Source organism: Molothrus ater, chromosome 5 (assembly GCF_012460135.2).
Source record: "Molothrus ater isolate BHLD 08-10-18 breed brown headed cowbird chromosome 5, BPBGC_Mater_1.1, whole genome shotgun sequence".
Classification (NCBI taxonomy): domain Eukaryota; kingdom Metazoa; phylum Chordata; class Aves; order Passeriformes; family Icteridae; genus Molothrus; species Molothrus ater.
The window spans coordinates 45,506,081-45,526,663 of record NC_050482.2 but is presented as its reverse complement, the minus strand read 5'-3'; the positions used below and the strand labels follow the sequence as shown (position 1 = coordinate 45,526,663).

At 36.0% G+C, this 20,583-nt stretch overlaps 1 long non-coding RNA gene across 1 annotated transcript in view; it reads right to left on the bottom strand.

Annotated features, from left to right (window-relative positions):
* Positions 1–413: 413 nt before the first annotated feature.
* The window catches only part of LOC118698045 (uncharacterized), a 49,137-nt gene continuing 28,967 nt past the window's right edge, over positions 414–20,583 (bottom strand). Inside the window, exons 3-6 of the long non-coding RNA XR_004981831.2 lie at positions 19,672–19,856; positions 4,133–4,230; positions 943–1,102; positions 414–850 (exon numbers count right to left, since the gene is read on the bottom strand). This is a non-coding gene — a long non-coding RNA (uncharacterized LOC118698045). The remainder of the gene's footprint in view (positions 851–942; positions 1,103–4,132; positions 4,231–19,671; positions 19,857–20,583) is intronic.

The following is a 20,583-nucleotide window of genomic DNA, read 5'->3' as shown; positions in this document are numbered from 1 at the left end:
ACATGGAAGAAATGTGCCCAGAAAGAAAAAAGAATGGAAGGCCCCATTCCCATCCACTGGGAGAGGAAGGTTAAACAAAGCAAACAAAAAAGGTCACCAAACTAATTTCGTACTGAAACCAATGAATTTAGATTAGAGGCCCAAAGGGGAAAGGTTAGGATGTTATCAGTGACATAATTTCTCTTCCCTTTTGTTAAAATGATTGGATATTAAACCCCTCCAACACAATGGGACACACTTTCTGCAGGGTGGAGGGAAGCATTTGAAATCTTACATTTCTTTGATTATTTTTTACATATTATCCTCCTGAACTACAGACATTACACCATGAAAGCACAAAAACACATACATGTAGACTCAAACATATATTCACACATATGGTTTCAGACACAGACCAACTTCTGCTGACAGCCTGATTCAAGAGAGCTTTTATTAGAATTAATTTCTGCATGTTTGCACATGCCAAATTAGTTGCAATAAATAACAACAATAAGGCTGAAATCTGTCAACATCTTGACAAATATTCAGAGAGCTATTTAGTATACACTTATAATATTCATTGCTCCTAAAAGAGAAAATGATCATACAGTAACCAAACCCTAAGTAAGAGCTAAAGATATTCACCTCATGAAGCCATTTCTCAACTAGCCCCTTGGCACTTGCTGGAATTATTCGCAGCACGAGATCTACTTTTTCATTTTCCGCTGACTCCATGTGGGTAATTTCTCTCTTGTGATTAAAAGTGAGCTTGTCAATTCCTTCAAAGCATTTCCTTAGGTTGGAGGTGGAGTGGATCCTTTGTCTCAAAAAGGATTCTTAATAGATCATTGCAGCATCTAGGGAAAAAAACCTGAAAAATGATAAAAAATGAAGTTTAGAGGTATTTATATAAACATATTTTACACCAACACCAACAGCAGACGGATGAAATGGACTGTTTACCTTGAAAAGAATAGTCTTTTCTCCACCAGATAATCATTCAAGGCCTTCCTGAATGTCATCCAAAAGCGATTCTGCCTCCTTCAACTTATCCAGCATCTGGGGCTGTGAGATAACCCTTGTGGCATTGGTCTCCTCCACTGACTCCCTCGTTATTAGCCTCCTGGTGGGTGAGATAGAATACAGTGAATGTAATAACCATACTTCACACAACAGGCTCTCTCTCTCTTTTAAATTGAAAATCCCCTTATTACAAAACAAGGGGTGTTCTTTTTCTTCTACCTTTAAGTAGGACTGCCACATTCATTGCTTTTTACAAAAATCCAGCTGCTTTTTAAGCTACAGATAAATAGAATCTGCTAGGCAGTAATTCTGCTCAGTCTGAATGTATTATTTTCTAAGTCACTTTGGTGAGGCACTTTTTATTATGAACTGGAATGAACAGGGAAAGTCCTTTTCTCGACTAATTATGACTGTGCTTTGTTCTATACTATTAACTTACAATGCCAGATTGGTCAGCTTTTTTTTTTCCTTCTTTCAACAACTTCAACAAATTACCATGCTTTTTCTGGGAAATTAGAGAGTTAATTAATAAGACTTTATGTACTAATGATGAAAATATAAATAGCACTGAACAACAGTGTATCGGTAACATTCACACAATCCCTTTGATATGCACAAGGCAAACTCCTATCTTAACACCACTGATGTGTGGACAGGGGTTACTTTAACACAATCTACAGTATTTTCTTCTCAAAAAGATTTGTTAAACTAGGTACTTTCTAACTGAGGAAAAAGGAAAGCTGAAACACCATTTTTCATATACCTATCCCTAGTATACTATTATTGTACTCCCTATTTATGAAAATCAGGAAAGAGAGAATCAAAAGAAAAGCTATAAAGACATTAAACCAGGAAAGCATCAGGACATCTGTTGTTTCCCACTACAAGACATAATGTTGTATGTTTGATTTGAAAGACAGTTGTGGTTTGTTTGTTTTTAATTAACTACTTTAGGGAATGGATTAGTTTGCAAAGAAGATTTCAATATTCCCCAGTAACAATAAAAGCTAGAATATCATTCTGAGGTGTTGAGGCCTTCAGCAATCCATAATGCCTGGCTTTAACCAGGTAAGTAAGACATAAAGTAAAACATAGCTACATACCAAGTGGAAAATAATATTTTTAGCTTCATGGTTGTCCATACAGACATTCCAAGAAATGCAATGTAAGCATTTGGATACCAGAACACAGATCCTTTTATGTACTATATAGTGTGCTGAATGGAATTCAAATAAATAAATAAGAAAAATATTTTCTCCTTAAAGTTTTTTTTCAATACTTTTGAGCTGAAAACCATCAGTAGAAAAACCTGTCAGCAGAACTGCTGCTACCCTGTATTCAGGTTTGCAAATTAGAAAGAATTCTGGAAATAAGAACTTGTTCATTGAAAGAAAATTCACATCTCCACCACCATAACATCCCACTTGCATTCAAAATTATCCCATTTTTATCTATTTCTGCCTGAAATATTTTTGGGGGATATTTATTGTATGTTTTTCAAACACCTACCAAAAAAAAATATAGATATAGCAACAGTGACATTGCTTTGAGAAGCTAAAACTTGCTTCTTCCATGAGGTATTTCTCAGACCTCTGATAATTGGTAAACTGTGGACCCTTTTGGGTTGCTTGTCTCCATATCTAGAGACCAACCTGAATGCTGGAGTATTAGAAGCCTAATTCATGTAGACTGAAATACAGTTGATGGTACTAAAAAATAACTCTGTATCAGCAGAGCTTCCAGGATGTGAAAGCAAATGAACACATCCCCACAAACATTTATTTAACTTGATTTTAATACCAAGCTGAGTGTGCATGTACATTCTAATATGTCCCTCCATATTATCTCTGAAACAAGGACACAATCTAGCATATTGCAAATTTAGGTATGTTATCTTCTGCACTAACCTAATAAAAGAATTCTGAAATGCTTATTCCTGCTTGATTAAAAATATAACTGGATCTGTCAATTTAGCAACATTTCTTTTTAGGAAGTGACAGTAAGGACACTAAAAAAATACCTGTGAATGTGAGAAACCTTACCAATGTGGGGTACTGTTTTTCCTAAAATAATTTCAGAATTAAAGATATCCTCAGTAATTTTGTTGAGAATGCCATTCTTTCAGGCATGAAAGGCCTTCAGATTACTGATTATCCCACTTTCAACATGGCTAGTATCAATGGAGCACAATATAGTTTGATTAAAACTGAACCTATTTCATTTTAGTTGAATCAATTAAACACAGTGAAATAGTGGGATTCTACCCTGTGCTCATCCTCTGCTGAGCACTCCCCGAGAGCTTTTCACAATAGCCAGGGTTATGGTACAAAGTGATTGAATGACTTGACAAACATTACAGCCCTAGTAGGGGCCCATTTACGTACAGGGGAAAGATTTAGAAACTCCCAGTTTTGTACTTTGTCCACCTGACCATGTTTCCCTTCACTTCAGAAGAGAGAATCAAAATGAAGAATAATTCAGGGAAAAAAAAAATCAAACCTCCTATCTTTACCAAACCATTTTGTAGCTACTCCTTTTCCTTGCAACTCTATTAAGATAGCTAACATGGGAGACATATGTCTTCCAATGTATTACTTGCACGATTAAAAGGAAGTGTTTTACAGGTGCTTTTAGATATGCATGCATTTTGAATATTCTGCAGATCATTCATTAGCAGATCACATATATTTCTAAACACTGACTCAATATTCAGGGAAAAGACAGCAGTGAAGCCCAGTTTTTTATAAATTAAAAAATAATTAAAGATATATTTTGCTAAAAACATTCTTGACCTGTTTCTAGTGGAGTACTTCGTGGAGTACAATGAGAAACAAGACATGAGGAAATGGTTGCTTGTCTTTGTCACTCGAATCCTAACTTACTGAGAGGCTGTGTCTATTGTTTCTGAGCTCACATCATAAAAACTAATTAGAAATCAATTTAAGACAATGAACTTTAAACTTTACTTTTCCCTCATTATTCTAAAGTGGCACAGCTAAGTTGGAAAAGTTTTAAATAATGGAAGTCAGTGAAGCCTAAATCACACACAATGGTGAAAGCTGAGATGCGAGATGGAGATGAAATCTAAAAGCTAATTAAATTCAACAAGAGCCTCTCAAAGGCAACATACCAGCTTAGCCTCCCATGCTAACATTTCATTTTGAAGGGTGCACTAAATGGAGGGCCTTTCATGGCTGCAGTTTTCACAATATGATCCACCAGCTAAACCTGAGAGGGGAGAGAAAAAAAAGATTAGATGCATGGATTACTGTACTGAATAGATGCCAAGGCCAAGATAAAAAGAATAGATAAGTTAGGGCTTCTGAGGAGCTAAATTTGAAGCCGACCGGCAAAACGGATTGAACTTTATTACCTCTAGTCACTGAGAAATTCCCTAGACAGTTGGATGTAATTTGAAAAGGTCAGAAAAAAAATTTCCTTCACAGTATTATTGCTTCATGCTTTAAGGGTGTACGATTGTGAGGTGCCAGCTCTAATCATTTTTATTGACTTGCTCCAGAGAGACAGACAGATGCACTGGGAGTCACGACAGACAGATAAGACATATCCTACCTTTGTTTCCAGTTTTAAAACGTATCACACAGTATTAGGTATGTTTTAATGTTACTCATTTCATTTTATCCTTTGCCATATCTGAGAAGAATTTCCTTGTTTCTCTAAGCACAGGAAGGGGGAGGGAGGGAAACCCAGTGCATAACATTGGAAACTTGCTACAAATGTTCATATTTGATTTGAGCACTCATTGAATTCTATGTGAATCTGAAATACATAACTGGAATTCAGTAAGTGTAATAGGATTTTCTAGGCATTTTTAGGTATGCTCAGTTGATTTTTTTTTCACCTAAAGGGGAGCAGATCTTCCTGAATAGATTATAGCAATGACCTTCAGCATACTGACAGTACAAGCTTTATTACCATTGTGGGATGTCTTGGGGAAAAAAATCCCCAATATACAAAAAACCTCATGAAGAAACAGAAAACAAACCCACCCCAATTAAAGTAATTCAATTCTTTGACTTAGCATTCACAGATGCTTGTAATCAAATATAAACATTTGCTAACATTATACTTAGAGTCAATTTTTTGTCATGCAATTAAAATCAAAAGAGACTTAAGAACACAAAAGAAGAATTATCCAACCCAACCCCTGGAAAATTTTAATTAACATTAGATTTTCTTTTGCTCAGAAGATATTTTTTCCTTCCATTCGTAACACAAGCATATGTATTCCATGTATCCTGACCCTGAATGCACAGCTGAGGCAATTAATGGCCATTAAAATACAGCTCTGTGAGTTTCTCTACTGTATTGTTTAAGAAATATTTTGAGGGGTTTATGACCCCTCCTGCAAGCTGACTAAACTGTTTCCACTTGGATAAGAAACCCATTTCCATATGGTCATGTTCCCTCCCTTCAAGCCCTGTACATCAGAGGGTAACATGAAATTGCAGCAGAAGAGTTGCATATATATATTCACTCCTCCAGCACTTTATGCCTCTGAAAGGAAGTAAGAAACAAGTTATTTTTCCCAACAGAAGGAGTGACAGAGAAATTAACTTCTGTTGTAAGTTCTGACATAAGCTCAAAGTTGAACTCATGTACCCTATCAATCTTTTTGCCAAAAGACCCCTTATTCATCATGAAAAAATATTTGATCAAGACACAAACATTTAATATCCAAACTCAATTTTCCAAAAATATTCCCCCATCAACATATTTTGATGCCATTTGCAACAATTTAGCATGATGTCATTCCCTGTTTACAAGACATTCACTACCTTTTTTGCTATTCCTTTTTTCCCGTCTCCTCAAGGGCAGCACACATAACAGAAGATTCATTGTACCACATATGGAAGGGGTAGATCTTTAAATGTTCCATATGACATCCCTCTCACTCTAAGACAAAAAACATGTGAGAAGCTGATCCTATTATCCCTTACACATAGGTGACAGCACCCTCCACCTTTTTATAATAATTTCTATGATACTGTTTGCCTCCCATATGACTATTAGCCATGCTGATGGCAAAATTGCACAAAATCCAAAATACTGCTAAATTGCACTGTAACAATAGGTTTAATTAACCACCAAAACAGTTTGCTCAGAAAGGTGAGAAATGTTCACTTACTTCTAATCAGGATTTCATTTTAAACAATATTCTCACAGTTTTACAACAAATTATTTGGTTAGGTGTAGTAATCACACTTCTTTCCTTTACAGCCTTTAAGACTAAAGTGTTGTGATCCAAGTGGAACACCAGTTGGTGTAACAGGATCCCACCAGTAGGATGTCTTACTTTCTGTTTTTCTCTGTGTGACCAGGAGACTGTGGCGTTTATATACATTCAATTTGAAAATGAAGACCTTGCAATTCTGTGTTCTAACAATGCAAGAGCTGTAGGTGCCTTTGTCTTGTGAAAACTAGATTACTGAAACACATCCAGCATGTGATATTAGCCAATTGAAAAAACATGAATCCACACAATATTTTTTTTCTGTTGGCATGAGGGCTACAAGACAGGTATTCCCTGTAAGGTCTTCCACTTGAATGAATCCTGCCCTTCATTTCTGATACAAAGTTCCTCCTCCCCAGACAGCTGATAGCAAAGGAAAATTTGTCTGTCCTGACCAACAACCAGAGTCCTCACAGGACTTGAGGGAGGGCTGCATTCCCATGTTTGTTTAACCAAAATTAGATATCACCCATGTATTCTTCAGTTTTGTTCTGACCAGCTGACATGCCTAAACTGTATCTCTTTTCTTAAGAGGAAAAAGTCCAATCAAACAAAAAACCCAGAAAAACTAGAACAATGAAAAGCGGGCTTCAGAACATGCCCCAGACACAATCCTAGTTTCAGATGAGCTCCAGCATCACTTCAGCCTGCAGTAGGCCATGTTGCTCACATACAGAGCTCATGCAAAAGATTAGGTAACTATTTCACAGATGAAGAAGAAATGCTTGAGAGATGGATATGAATATAATTTCTAAGATTTACTCCAGAAAGCAGTTAGGGGCTGGCTACCGGTTTTACTACTTCCAAATTCTCCAACAGGTCTTCTTTCTGAATGGACTAGCTACTGGAAAAGGCTGGTGAGCTGGTTTGTTTGTTTGTGGGCTTTTGGTTTTGCTTTTTTTGTTACGCTCAATATAAAAAGCTTCTCAATGAAGACATAGGAAACATTTCAGCATCTAACATCATACTGGGCCAGTTAAACCTGTTTTGTATCCTTCAGAATAGGTCACAAAGATTCATAGTCTTAAAGGTCTTTTCCAACTTAATGACTCTATGATTCTTTGTCAGTTAATCACAGCAAATATTTGCTTTCTCTTAAAAGCCACTCTGTGATGTGTGTAATTTGAACCTGTAGTTTTTTGCTATACAGAAGAAATAAAGCATTCTGAAAAAAGGCTGCAATACACTTACTAGACACAACATTTATGTCTTGAATGGCAACTCATTCTTAAAATAAATCAGACCTTCTTCAAGACATAGGAAAAAAACCCCACTTTTGGATTTACTATGCATAATAGTATATTTTGGCAAATTCTCTCATGTGAGCACTGATTCAGCTCCCAGCTCTAATATAATTAGACTTAACATGCAAAAAATTAGGTTTGAGAACAATGAAATGCAATTAAAATACCATATGTACTGCAGCAGAGATAACATTTTATGTAGGTTTAGTGGGAAGAAAGAGAAAATCCTTTCTTGTTATTAAAGTTATAATGAAGGGACCTCAAAAAATGTACATAGGTAAAGGAGGAATTTATAACTGATTTTTCCTCTCAGCATTTCAGCTAGCAATTCACTGTTGGTTGATCATATTAATGAAAATCTAAACATTTGATAAACAACAGTTGCTATAATTTGAATTCTCCTGTGTTTCTAAGAAGAAAGGTGATTATACATTTCCAATCAGCAGTTGTTTAAAAGGATTCTCTGATAAGTTCTTCATGATTTGGGCATTGCATATTGAACTTTAGGCCCTTTGCCATTTTTTCTGGAGAAAACTTAAATCAACTGTCAGAAAACATCATTATTCAGGATATTGTTGAATCCTCTCCAAGTTGTACTCACTATAAATAAATATTTAATAAAAATGAATGTCAGCTTTTGTACATTTTTTCCTTGAAATTAGAACTGGTTTTGGAACCCAGAAGATATAGGTGAGTAAAGTGTTTGGCAGTCCTACAAAAGTATAATGGAGATGCAGCCAAGGTTCTTCTCATGCTGTTTTTCATATAATCAAGAAAACTAGAATTTATATAAAGCAATACAGGCACCATAGGTTTCTTTTTCAAATTCTGTGTTCATAATAGATGAATGTCTTTTTTTTTCAGGCCTCAGATTTCACTCTGAGTGAAGGTGACTCTCTGTGCTTTCTACTCCAAAAATTGAACTCTGAAATCATTTAAACCTAGTAGCTGTGGTAAGAAAAGCTCTTTTTAAGGGCAGACTTTCTTTAACATCTACCATTTACCACTGAATTTAGGTATTCAATCATTTCTTTTAAAGAGTTTTGGAGGACTCTTTTTGGCTTTCTGTCCTGACACAACACTGACCCATGTCCAGCCACACAAAAGGTAGAAGGAAGTTATATGCACTTACTTTTTGCTGAATTTCCTTGTTTGTCAAGCAAAATTAACCTTTCAGTTACATAATACATACATATAAATATGTATACATCTATAAATGCATAATATATTACAAATAAAGCCATTGGTGAATGGTCAGGACCAACAAGGAGTCATTTTACTTTGTACTATATAAGCAAGAATGGATGCACCTGTTGCCCTGAAGAGTCTTCATTGAGTTAAGGAATACAGTGTTTTCATTATTTTGTAGCTGTCCACTGCAGCCTTGTAACATTTCAGTATTTGATCAGTTACAGCTCATTTGTCTTTGACAAACAAGACCAAGAGTTAAAATGGTACCATTCATATTTATGCCTTCCGTCTATGTCATGCTATTTATAAGAATGGGGCTTTTTTTCCTTTACTTGTATCAAATTAGTACCTGGAGTCCCCAGCTCCTTCCAGCACAGACCACAAACAAACAAAATCTCTACTTTTTTTCCTCAGAGGCCTTATAGCTGAAGTGGAAATGAAAGAAAAGCACAGTGACTTGCCTAAAATCTTTCTTTTATCTCTCCTTCACACATGCATGGACTTACAGAGTCTAAAGAGAAGAAAGAGACCTTATAGAGAAATACATGGAACAAGTAAAGAATCAAAGTTCATACTATAATGAGGAAATAGGGAGAGAGTTAGTATTGTGCATAACATTTTAGAGCACACTACCATTGTTGAAGGCAGACTCAAACTGTATAGGTACAAAAGGAAAAGGAAAATCAAAGCAAAAAGATTTAAAAGTTACACAATCTAAGGAAAAAAAAAAAAAGCTGGGTAAAATATTACCAAGATTTGATTTTACACATCTGAGAGCTCATGTGCTTGGAAAGAAGTATTTTGTTGCACTGGGAATTTGTCTGAGTTTTCTTCCTTCTTTCCAAAAGTAAAATTTCCATTCTCATATCCAGAGAGAAAATTAACATAAAAATAGTCTCTGATTTAAATACAGTCTAATACTACTCTGGGGACTAATAAGCATACAGATAATTTTCATCCAAGGGAAAAAGCACTTTTTCGGCTGTTTGGAAAAAGACACTAGCAATTTCTGGAATATGCTCCAAATGCCCCTAAAATGGTCAACCAAAGTGGAATTGTCAGGAAAAAGAAGAGAGAGATGGTGAGAATTTTGAAACATTTTCTGTGTGATCTTCACAGCCGTTTTGATGAGCTATGCATTTGTACATGCATACACATGAGTATGCCAAATACAGACAGAAACACGTTTGTTATACTATGCCACCACAACTTTCAGACAGCCTTTTTCACTACTTTAAATGCCATTAGGCATATTTTTATCTGGTCTTGCAATTTTCCTTCTGAGAACCGATAGGCTTGGAAAAGCCATTATTCAAAAATCATGTCTCTTGCAGTAGGTACTCAACTTAAATGCTCTGTGTTTATGGCAATATAAAAATGCCACACACAGACTGGTTCATAACTGCTGTGCAAGCATCAGTCAGTGCATACATACACATTCAGGAAAAATCAAACTAAATTCAAATACTCGTAATGTTTGTTCTATTTCTCAGTTGGCGCAGCTGACAATTGAAACCTGAAATAGACACTCTAACATAAGAAAACTTACTAACTTATGTTGAGGCTTTACTCATTTCATGCCAGTTCTGTCTGAAACAGGAACAGGCCCAAAGTATGAACTTCATAAGTTCACACAAGTGCACACACACACAAACACATATACAATATTTGCCAGAAGAAAGGATTGCATCATTGTCATCGATTACGAGGAATGTAGATGGGGAAAACACAATAATAAATGAGGGACCGTTGAGGAGAGGTAGTGAGAACAAAGCTATGTGAGGTTGAAAAGAAGACATCTCTAATGCCATAGAGACAAAGGAGCTAATGCAGTTATCTATGAAAGGAATTTATTCACATGGCTTGAGTCTTCCTTTCTGAGGATATTTTTGCAGAGACATGCACAACAACACAAAAACAGACTATGTCTAATGTGGCAGAAAAGGTGGTACTGACCAGCTCTGCTTTTCCTTCTCTTACTATCTTGTGTAGTTTTAGATAGTTGAAAGTAATTTTAGATCAAAAGTAAATAGTTTCTAATTAGTGTAAAGAAATACAAGAGGAACAATTTAATCTGTGTTGAACAATAGAGAAAAATTTAGGAAATCTAATTTTAAAGTAAAATTAACAAAGACCAGTGATGTGAAAAAGAAATTTTTAGTGTTCAGCCTTGATTTGATGGAAGCTTGCAGATATCATAGAGTTATTACACTTGCCCTTTTGACATACATATGGTGGCTTCAAATATAGACATGAAGTAAATTAATGAATGAATAAATGAAGGTTGAAGCTGAATCTGAGCAGAAGAGGCATAAGAACATCTAGCAGAGAAAAGCACATGAAAAAGTTCACATACGAAGTGAATATGAATCTGGGATAACACAGAAATAGTTGATCAAATAGGAATTTGCAAGATGTTTTGAAATCCATGCTGACACAAGACACTTAGAAAAAAAATTCACTCTTAGTGATAGCACTCCCAGATGTCTAGAGTAGTCTAGTAGAATATTACACTTTGGTTTTGCCTTTCCAAGGTAAAAGAAATTTTTTTTTCAGGTGCATAGCATTACTCAGACACTATTAGAAAGACAGAGCAATTCAGTATAATGAAGACTAAACTAAAACTCATGGTCAGCCTTAAGAGCTTTAAGTAGAAGAAAAATATGATCAACTAGAAAAATCAAAATTACCCAAATTGCATACCAAGCACAAAGAGAAAGGGACAGACATGAAAGAGGATCAGGGAAAAAGATGAGGTGAGATACAGTGATAGCACAGAAACAGAGTGAACATAAAATAGCAACTAGACTATAAGAGAAAAGGAGTCTGGAGAAGGGGGGACAAAGAATCTGGAAGAGACTAGAGGACTTCACTTCTGGCAGGGTCTTGAAGGCATTTTTAAACAGGGACCCTTCATACCAATGGATACTTTGAGATGCAATGTGAAAGAGAAAGGATATGTAATATGTGCTTCCCTTTTTCAAGGGGAATGTTAATTGCTTAATGTTATACAATGAACTTGAAAAATAGCGAACATTTAACTGTGAAATAGATTTATACTAAAACAAACTTTAAAAAAGCTCAGGTGGGTAACTGAGGTGTAAGTTATTTTTTGTAAGTGCACTGTGAGGTGTTTTAGTAAACGTAGAACAAAACAACTACTTCAGAATGCATCAGATTTCAAAAATTCAATGCTGGAAATTAGAACAGATATGAAAAATGTCAAAAATTATCCATAAAAGCAGAAGATACCTTTTGACTTGGACTCTATAAAAGATTCCCCAAAGCAGCAAGAGTAGTCTCCTTGTTTTGAGAAATAACTTAAAAAGTCAAAGAGGTAGCCCACAGAGCCAAAACGGACATATTAATTGCTTGGAAGACCAGAAACATTGCCCTGATTTTGTAACAAAAAAATCCCGGAATCCACTGGAAATACGCAAACAGAGGGAATGAATAGTCACTCAACTCATCCACAGAGGAGAGACCAATACAGCACAGTGTCTCATCTTTCCTTCCAAGTCAACCCTGTATGACAAGAATTCCAATAATGTGGACTGACAATAAAAACCCAAAGGCATTTAAGGTGGAGATGAAGAGAGAATTTCTGCATTAGCAGCAGGTTGGTCTTTCTGTTGTAGGAAAAAAAAAAGGCAAAATTCAACATGAATGGTTAAGTAAGTAGCAAGACAGATGATTTCAAATCAAATATATAAATAAATTGTGCTAGAAACCATTTCCATTTTTAGATGGGCTTGTTCCTGACCAGAGATGCAATGTCATTACACAAGGTGGGAATGTAAAACTGGTAAAGGTGATGTTGAGTGAGAAGGAATCTCCTTTTCTATTATTCCTCCTTGGTTCATGTCTGCTGTTCAGGTTAAGTACATTTCATAAGAACAGAGTCTCCTGGATACTTCAGATCTTTTTATGAGGGTGCTTATATCCATGGCTTTCACATGGGCTGTGCAAAAGTTTCACATTTCAGTTCCAGTTGACCAAAAGTGATCTATTTTCCATAGGAATTTGATGACCACTCACTTTTATTGATGCAGATTTTTTTAAGAAATAAAAGCAAAAAAGGCAATTAGTCATGACACTATATTCTTTTTCCTGCATGATTTTTATGTCCTTATTTAAGGGTTGACTGCAGAGCTCATGAGTATTTATTTATTGTTATTTGGTTAGTCTATGCTTAAACTAGCTAATTTAGGGACTAAAGAAAGATATAATCTTAAAAAATGTTATTGTATCTCTTCAGTACATGATTTTATACAAATTCTGTAGAATGCATAGCAGGTGTCAGGAGATATCACGCACACCTTTACACTGTTGACTGGAAACAAGAACCTGTTGCAAGGCTAAATCAGCTTTTGCAGCTGTATCATATAGATGCCCTGAGTAACAGCTGACTGCTGCCCCCAAGATTCTGGCTTGAACTTGTATTTTAAAGGCCAAAAGCAAATACTGTGGACTTCTTTCCTACTGATTTTGCTCTCAAACAATGGTAAAGGTCAAAGTTTGGAGAGATTTTCTATATCAAGTGTTGTCTTTCTTTAAACATTTATGTGGAAGTTGCAGCTTTATTTTCTATGGAAAAAAAGGCCTTGGTAGATTCTTCTAAGCTATGGGTTAATTGATTCTTTCTTTCATCTACCAGTTTATTTGAAGATCATCAACTGCCCAAAAGATCTTGTCTATGAATCATTTATTCCAGAAATTTCCAAGTGAGAGCAATGTCTGGACGCAAATTTTCATGACTTTTTCAAACTCCATCTTAAAACTAAATTTTAAACTTTGGATTTGTGTGTCTCCCTCTTTCTGTGTTCCATAAGTTGATGCTTCTCTCTTTTTCTCTCTCAACTACTCTTGCATAAAGAAGTCAAGCTCTATTGAGGGTGGTGAAGTACTTGACATTAAATGGTCTAGTATAACATTTTATGACTCAGAGCTCCTGATAAATGTGATTTATTAGGGATAAAAGCTTTTTCCTAGGTCAGATGTCTGCACTGAAGAGACAGTTCATTATAGAGGATCACTCATATTTAGCGATGTAATAGGAATGAAGCAATTTTTTTATCATAGTGGTCCAAATCTGACTTGTACCACTACTGTTCTCTTCAGCCAGAGTTAATTGTCTGCTGAACAATGAAGGTACCTGGAACTAATTTATTTAGGAATATGTTCCATCTGTAAAGCCTCTGCTAATGGAGTACAAGAGGCCATGACTAAAGGATTCAGGTATAAAGTTTAAGACCTTAGATAATTACTTGCAGAAAGTATCATCAGCTCTACGTGTCAACTTACACAAAAACAGAACTATTGAACCTTTTAAAAAGGAGTATTGTGTCCACAGGACAATTTCTATTCACCATAATGGTGGAATAACAGAGTCAAAAGAGTTCTCTCTCTCTCATTGCAACGCACAGAAGAAAGTAGATTCCAACCAGCTGAGATCAAAAGATCTGACACTCTTTATAACTATAACTGTAGCTACCTACATTGAGCCAGGACCACTACAAATATCTTGAGAACATTTGTGAAAGAACTGTCCAAAAAGGAAAATTAGAACATTACCAGTCCAATTATTATTTTGGTACAAATAGGTGCAGTACTTACAACCCCTGCTTTTCACTGTCAAGACATTGTGCGTAAAGCTTCTGATGGAATTACTGAATTTCACATGGGAGCTGACCCCTGAATATTTAAGCTCTGAAGCAAACGAATAAATGGATTGAAAACTGGACATATGCTGTGTGGCAGTTGATCTATATTAAGAGCACTTATGCTCTAGATATTTTTTTGTACCACTTTAAGACTTATTTACAGGTTTGCATCCAACTGAACCACTAAGAGGGATTAAGTGCAACAATGGAATACCTTAATCTGTGCTGCTCTAAATAAAATTAGGAAAATAGATTGCATTTGTCAGATTAGTGCAGTTAAAAGCCTTTCCACAACAATCTGAAACATGTAGCCCAATTGTCCTATTATATAAAAAACTGGATTTTTTTTAATTCTTGCAAAAGGAGAAATCTCTGCTGTTGCAGAAGTTCTTTTAATGAGATCTGTTTAATCTTTCTGTTATTTGGTTTTATTCCATTTACTATCTAGCCTTATTACATTTGCAAAATAGCTTGTTTATCTTCATTCTGGGAAAGTAGGTGCCTATAATTTGTAAATATGTCAGTCAAAAATAGACCAGTTAGATGTTCCTGGTTGGCACATTGTCAAGGCACACAATGAGGGAGGCTCCCTCCTCTCTCTCACACACACTCCTTTCTCTCTCACATACACACACTCAAAAATGTATCCAGTAGAGTAAAATATTCACATTAATACTGGAAGCAATGGAGAAGAACCCTGGTCGACATCCCATCTGTTCCCTTGAATTAAATTTAGAATTCATATGTAATATAGACATTTCTGTCTGAATATCATAAAGCCCTGACACATTCAGGGTTTCATTAAAAAGCTCTGAGATGTGACTTGAATAACAATCTGTCTTAGCTAATTAGTATTTTCAGTTTAGCATATTCACTTTCAAACGTATTGCTGTTTGCACATGGTAATTTAGGTAAACAGAGCCCATCCACAGCTGCATCAATTAACACTGCTAATCAAAACTGAATTCAGGTAATTAGGCACATTTATGCAAAAAATGTGTAATTTGTGGGGAAAGCTAGATTCTTCAGTAATATTTCAATAAGTAGGAGTCTCTTTTTGCAAATAAGGCAAGAATATAGTGATAAATCAGCTTTAACATATACATGATACATAGTCAGTCACAAATATCTAAATTAAATCTCACTAATTGGTCTGTATTTTCAGAAATTTGACAATATTTTTTTCACATAAATGCTTTCCTCAGTGTTTCTACACAAAAGAGTGGATTGGTTTCTGATGGAAGTTTTCGTGCCTTTAAAAGTTAATGTTTGCTCAAGCCGTTTTTGAACTGTTGAACATGATGGTCTGAGCTGTTCTCATTTTCAGACAGGAAAATTTTAATGAGAAAGCCCTCAACTCAATTAAAATTTTAATTTCTTCAAAGAAGGCGCATTTTGTTTTACTTGAAAGAAAAGCTAGTAATTTCTACCACCATCCATTTCAAGAATGTAAAGTGGTACGTACCTCAAAAATATCCTGCCTTGACCTACAAAGTTTCACATCCTTTCCTTCCCTTTCTCTCACTTAATCCAAAATTTGAAACCCTCCAAAAACCACAAAAATCCCCAAACCCAAGCAGTGTAAGAAACTGCATATTCATAAGAGAATTTTAATTTCTATTGAAATGGAATGAAGAAATGTTCAGTGAAACATTATACTCCAAGAGTTTTCATATGCAGCTATTCAAGTTATTCAAATTCAATTCTCTGTTATGCACACTTTCAGAAAACTACACAGGTCTGATGAAGAAGGAATGCAATTATCAACTTGCAGCTAATTTTCCATGATGAAAAGAAATACTAGGCAATTGCTGATTTTTAACAGAAGCCTAAAATGAATCTGCAGGTTTTGTATCTTCTCTCCGATTTGAAGCTAACTCTGGGGGGAAATATGCAATACATTTTGTGCAGATTTGCAACATGGAATGTATAGCTTCTGCTAAATACATCATTGAGAAGAAAAAGAATTCTTTACAACTTTAAGGTCTAAGCCTAAGTAGCTACTGAAACTGCAGTGTGTTTTCCAATTATATTTAATGCAGTGGATATCTCACTATTCAGAAACTTTCCTCTATATAGAAAATTGCAGTTTGTTCCATTATAAAAATTTTTTTTAATGCTTCAGTTAAAATGGCTTTAAACCTGCAATTTTCATTTAGCTATTGGCTGAGTAACATATTGAAAGAACATTGAAATGAGATGGAAGAGGAAAAATGAAGACTGTGGCATGAGTAAAATTTTGAGGTGTTTTCTTTTCAAGTTATTGTAATGACTACTGATAATGTTAGAAATGCTGAACAAGACAATTTCTAAGCAATCATCCTACCAACATAAAAATATATGAAGTTCCCTATGCCATTTGCACTGGGAGCAATAGTGGGGGCAAACAAGATTTTAACTGCACCTTTTTTGGGGGTTTTTTTCAAGAGAGAAACATCACCTATATGACATCACATGCTAAGCACCACACTGATCTCTCACGTGACTTGATAACATTGACACACAGTGAAGATCATCAAAACGATCTTATGTGACCTTTGCCAATCTTATGTCTTTGAAAGAACCCGCTTGATAAATGCTTTTTCAAAAGAGCAAAGCAAAAGGCACAATGACTAACGGTGTTTATTTTAGGTGTTATGGTCTGTAGGAAGTGAGGACAGTGACAACATCCTTGTTGAGGGAGGAGGTCCCTCCTCCACCCGCCACATTGCTAGCCCTTTTTTTTGCATAAAGTAATCAGGTATGGTATTACAGCAAACTTCCCAGAAATACTTTACTACACTGGCCTGCCTCTTCAGCCTGACTGCCTCAGAAAATATAAGTAGACACAGTTAGGACAATCTCTTCACTAAACACATATGTATTTAGCATACATTATTACCTCCTCATGAATTTCCCTGATGCACCTCCCATTTGAAAATTTAATATCATGCTAGAGCATCATTATTTCATGTGATTTGGAGGGGGTTTTCCCACAGAGGTTTAAGAAATTTATGGCAGTATTAGCTGATAACAGACAAGGAAATAATGCCTATCTCAAAAGAGAAAATGCTATATATGAAAGTTGGCTGGTAAATAGATGCTTCTGACAGATGTAGCTCCAATTTTTTTTTCTGTCCTGCATTGCTCTACTGTAAAATATGGAAAATAATTGAGGCATCTTTCTACTAAAAAAAATTTAAAATAGGATTTTACATTCCAATTACCATTAATTAAAATATGACGGATATGTATGACTACAAAGGATCTATAAATACTGCTTCCCTCAATTTAAAGAAAAGTTTCATCCTATTACAAGCACTCAAGAGCATTCCAGAATTATAAGCAAAACAATAAATATTTGAAGTTATTTATTTTTTTCACAGAGCATGCAACTCATTATTCATAACATAAAAACTGTTGCAATGCTTCACATTCCAGGTATTCATATGGTTAATTCAAGAAGATGCAAAAATTTTTAGCTTGAGAAAAGCAAAAGCAAGAGCCAAAAGCCAACAATTAGTACTCTACACTTTACATGAGGAAAAAAAGCTCAATAATTTGCAAACGTTGAAGGAAGTGCTAGTTCCATAATTAAAAATCAGCCAGAGATCCTTTTGGCAAATGGATCTCTTTGTTAAACATCCCACTAATCCAAGCCTGAAGGTATAATTCAGTACCCTGGAGGATCCCCTCTATACTTTTGCCAGCTGTTCCATTTAGGTCACTCCACCACAAGTTTAGCTTTTATCTATTCCTCACTTTCTTCGCTGGGTCCCAGAAGCAGCAACCCATCTCTCTGAAGGCTGTTTAAAGTGTAAATGAAAAGACGAGACAGAAGTGAGCTGCTACCTCAGGGTCCTTAATTTCTGAACTGCAATTCCTTGGACTTCCCTACCTTGACAGATGCAATATAAAATCTTCCTTGATAAAAAGTGGGGAGATAAACTGAATATGGAATGCAGATGGCACATTCATTATCATTTTAATGCTTTACAGCTGCATGAAAGAATAGGAAATTTTACTAGGCAGAAAGTCCACTCAAGACCAAACAGTTGTAGAAGCCCTTCTGCCCTTCAGCCCAATTCCCAGCACTACTGCTGTTGGCATGCAAGCAAAAGCCTTCAAAGATCCATTTTATCTCTTCTCCAGTGGTCAGGGAGAGGTGGATTCAAGCATAGGAAATAAAAAGAAAGAAAACAAAAGGGCAAAAAAATCCTGCATAGTCTGATCCAGTACAGTGTATACCAAAGACCATGAAGATTCCTGGGTGCAGACCTGACTCTCTTGCCTCCCTCTTCTGGACTGGCAGGTGAAGAAAGGAGACAGTAATCCTTGAAGGACTTGTTCATGCAAGTTAAACCAACCCCAAATAACAAAACTACTTCTAGTTTACCATTATTTTGGTGCTTTTAACAAAAATATAATTTGCTAACAAAGCAACAAAAATCTTTGAACTGGATCCATTTATAACGGCTGTAGTCAGTGTAAATTTAAGTCCTCAGAGATTCATTATAGTCCTCCAGAAGGACTTTTTGACAGTATGCTGCTTTATAACAACACCCTGGTCTCTTACCCTGCGGAAGTTAAGTGTAATTCATCATAAAACAAATCACTGCTCTGACATTAATTTTTTCTGCTAAATAAAAATAAAGAGTCAGGCCAATACTCTGGGAGGAATTCCTAAGTGTTTAACTTTTAATGAAAGATTTATAAAAAATTCAGCAAGCATATTACTGAGGTCTTTCCAATTCAATATTAAGTAATAAAGTTTGCACACCCAGATACAAACTGTAATGTGAAGCAGTATAAGATCTATTGGAAATTAACTTTCTAGATTTTTTAAAATGCTGTTCAGTAGCATAGCCACAGCAACTCCGACAACTATCTGCAAGACTTTACACATGTGGAGTAATCCCACATGTTTTAGACATCTACTAAGATCATGCCCTGATCCTACCCATCCAGCACGACGTACTGGCTACAGCCTAAGAAGCAGCTTGTTCACCCTTGCAGGAAGGATGGGAATCACATCCCTGAAGCAGCGCAGCAATTCACACACCTGCACTCAGCCCGTGCTGGAGGAAGCGCTCTGTCAGTCAAAAGTACAGTTCTGCAAGCTCGTACATCCGACGTTTAAGGATCGGGGAGAAGGAAAAAGCATCTCAAAGAACATAGATGCAACTCAATTTCTAATTCTGCCATGGCTCGCACAGGTGAGCAACCCATCTCCGACACGCTGTCCCGTGAGGCTGGGCAGGGACCCTCACCTGTGTCACCTGTACCCGGGGTCTCCACTCGCAGATCGAGCACATCCACAGTGACTTGTCCCGCTTACCTCGCTGACGCCTCCATGCTCTCCTGCTGGCATTCCTGCACGCGAAGGCTCCTTGCAGGCAGCTGCTCCCAAGCTCAGCATCCCCGTGGCACGGCTGCTCCGGCGGGAGCCAGCAGAGTAAAGGCAGGTTGCCACTGGCCAGTTCCACCACAGCCCGGCTGCGCGCTGTCTGCAATCACATCTCACTGAGTGCAAAACGAAAATTAAAACGTTTTTTCCTCTTACACTTAGAACAGTATGCTATATCATTTGTGTTTGCATTTAAATTGGACAGAATAATTTACTACTGGCTTTTAATTTCAGAAGGGTTAATCACCTCAGCAAAGGTCAATCAAACTTTAATCTCCAATAAAATTGCAGTAGCTTCAGTCACCTGCAGGACATTTATTATATTCCTATTTCCATGCAAAAGGATGCATCACTAATCTTCTAATTCTTTACATTAGCACATTTGCTATTAACATTTTACTAAAATTATTAATTCCTCCAAAACTATTACAAGGGCTCATTTCTACACATCTCAGAAGATAATCCTGTTAAAAACCAGCCACATCTACTGTGACATTGCTTTAGTTGTCTGCTCTAATCCTCACAACCATTTGATACTCCAACTGAGTTCTAACAATGCACGAAGTCTCAATTACAGAAAATATTACAGGCTTTAGTTTAGAACAACAATATACTGTTTTAGTAACTTAATCTTCCCTATTGTCTGCAATCACAATACTAATCTATTTTGTCACTGCTCACAGCATTTTCTATTCAAAACAAAATATAGATTTTTAATTTTGCTTAGCAGCTCTTGAAAAGCAATAGATTTACAAGGATAACTTAAAATCCATTACCAAGGATAGGAATAATAATCATGATAAGAATATGTTTCTGGCCTGCAGAGAAGTATTTCCTCACAAA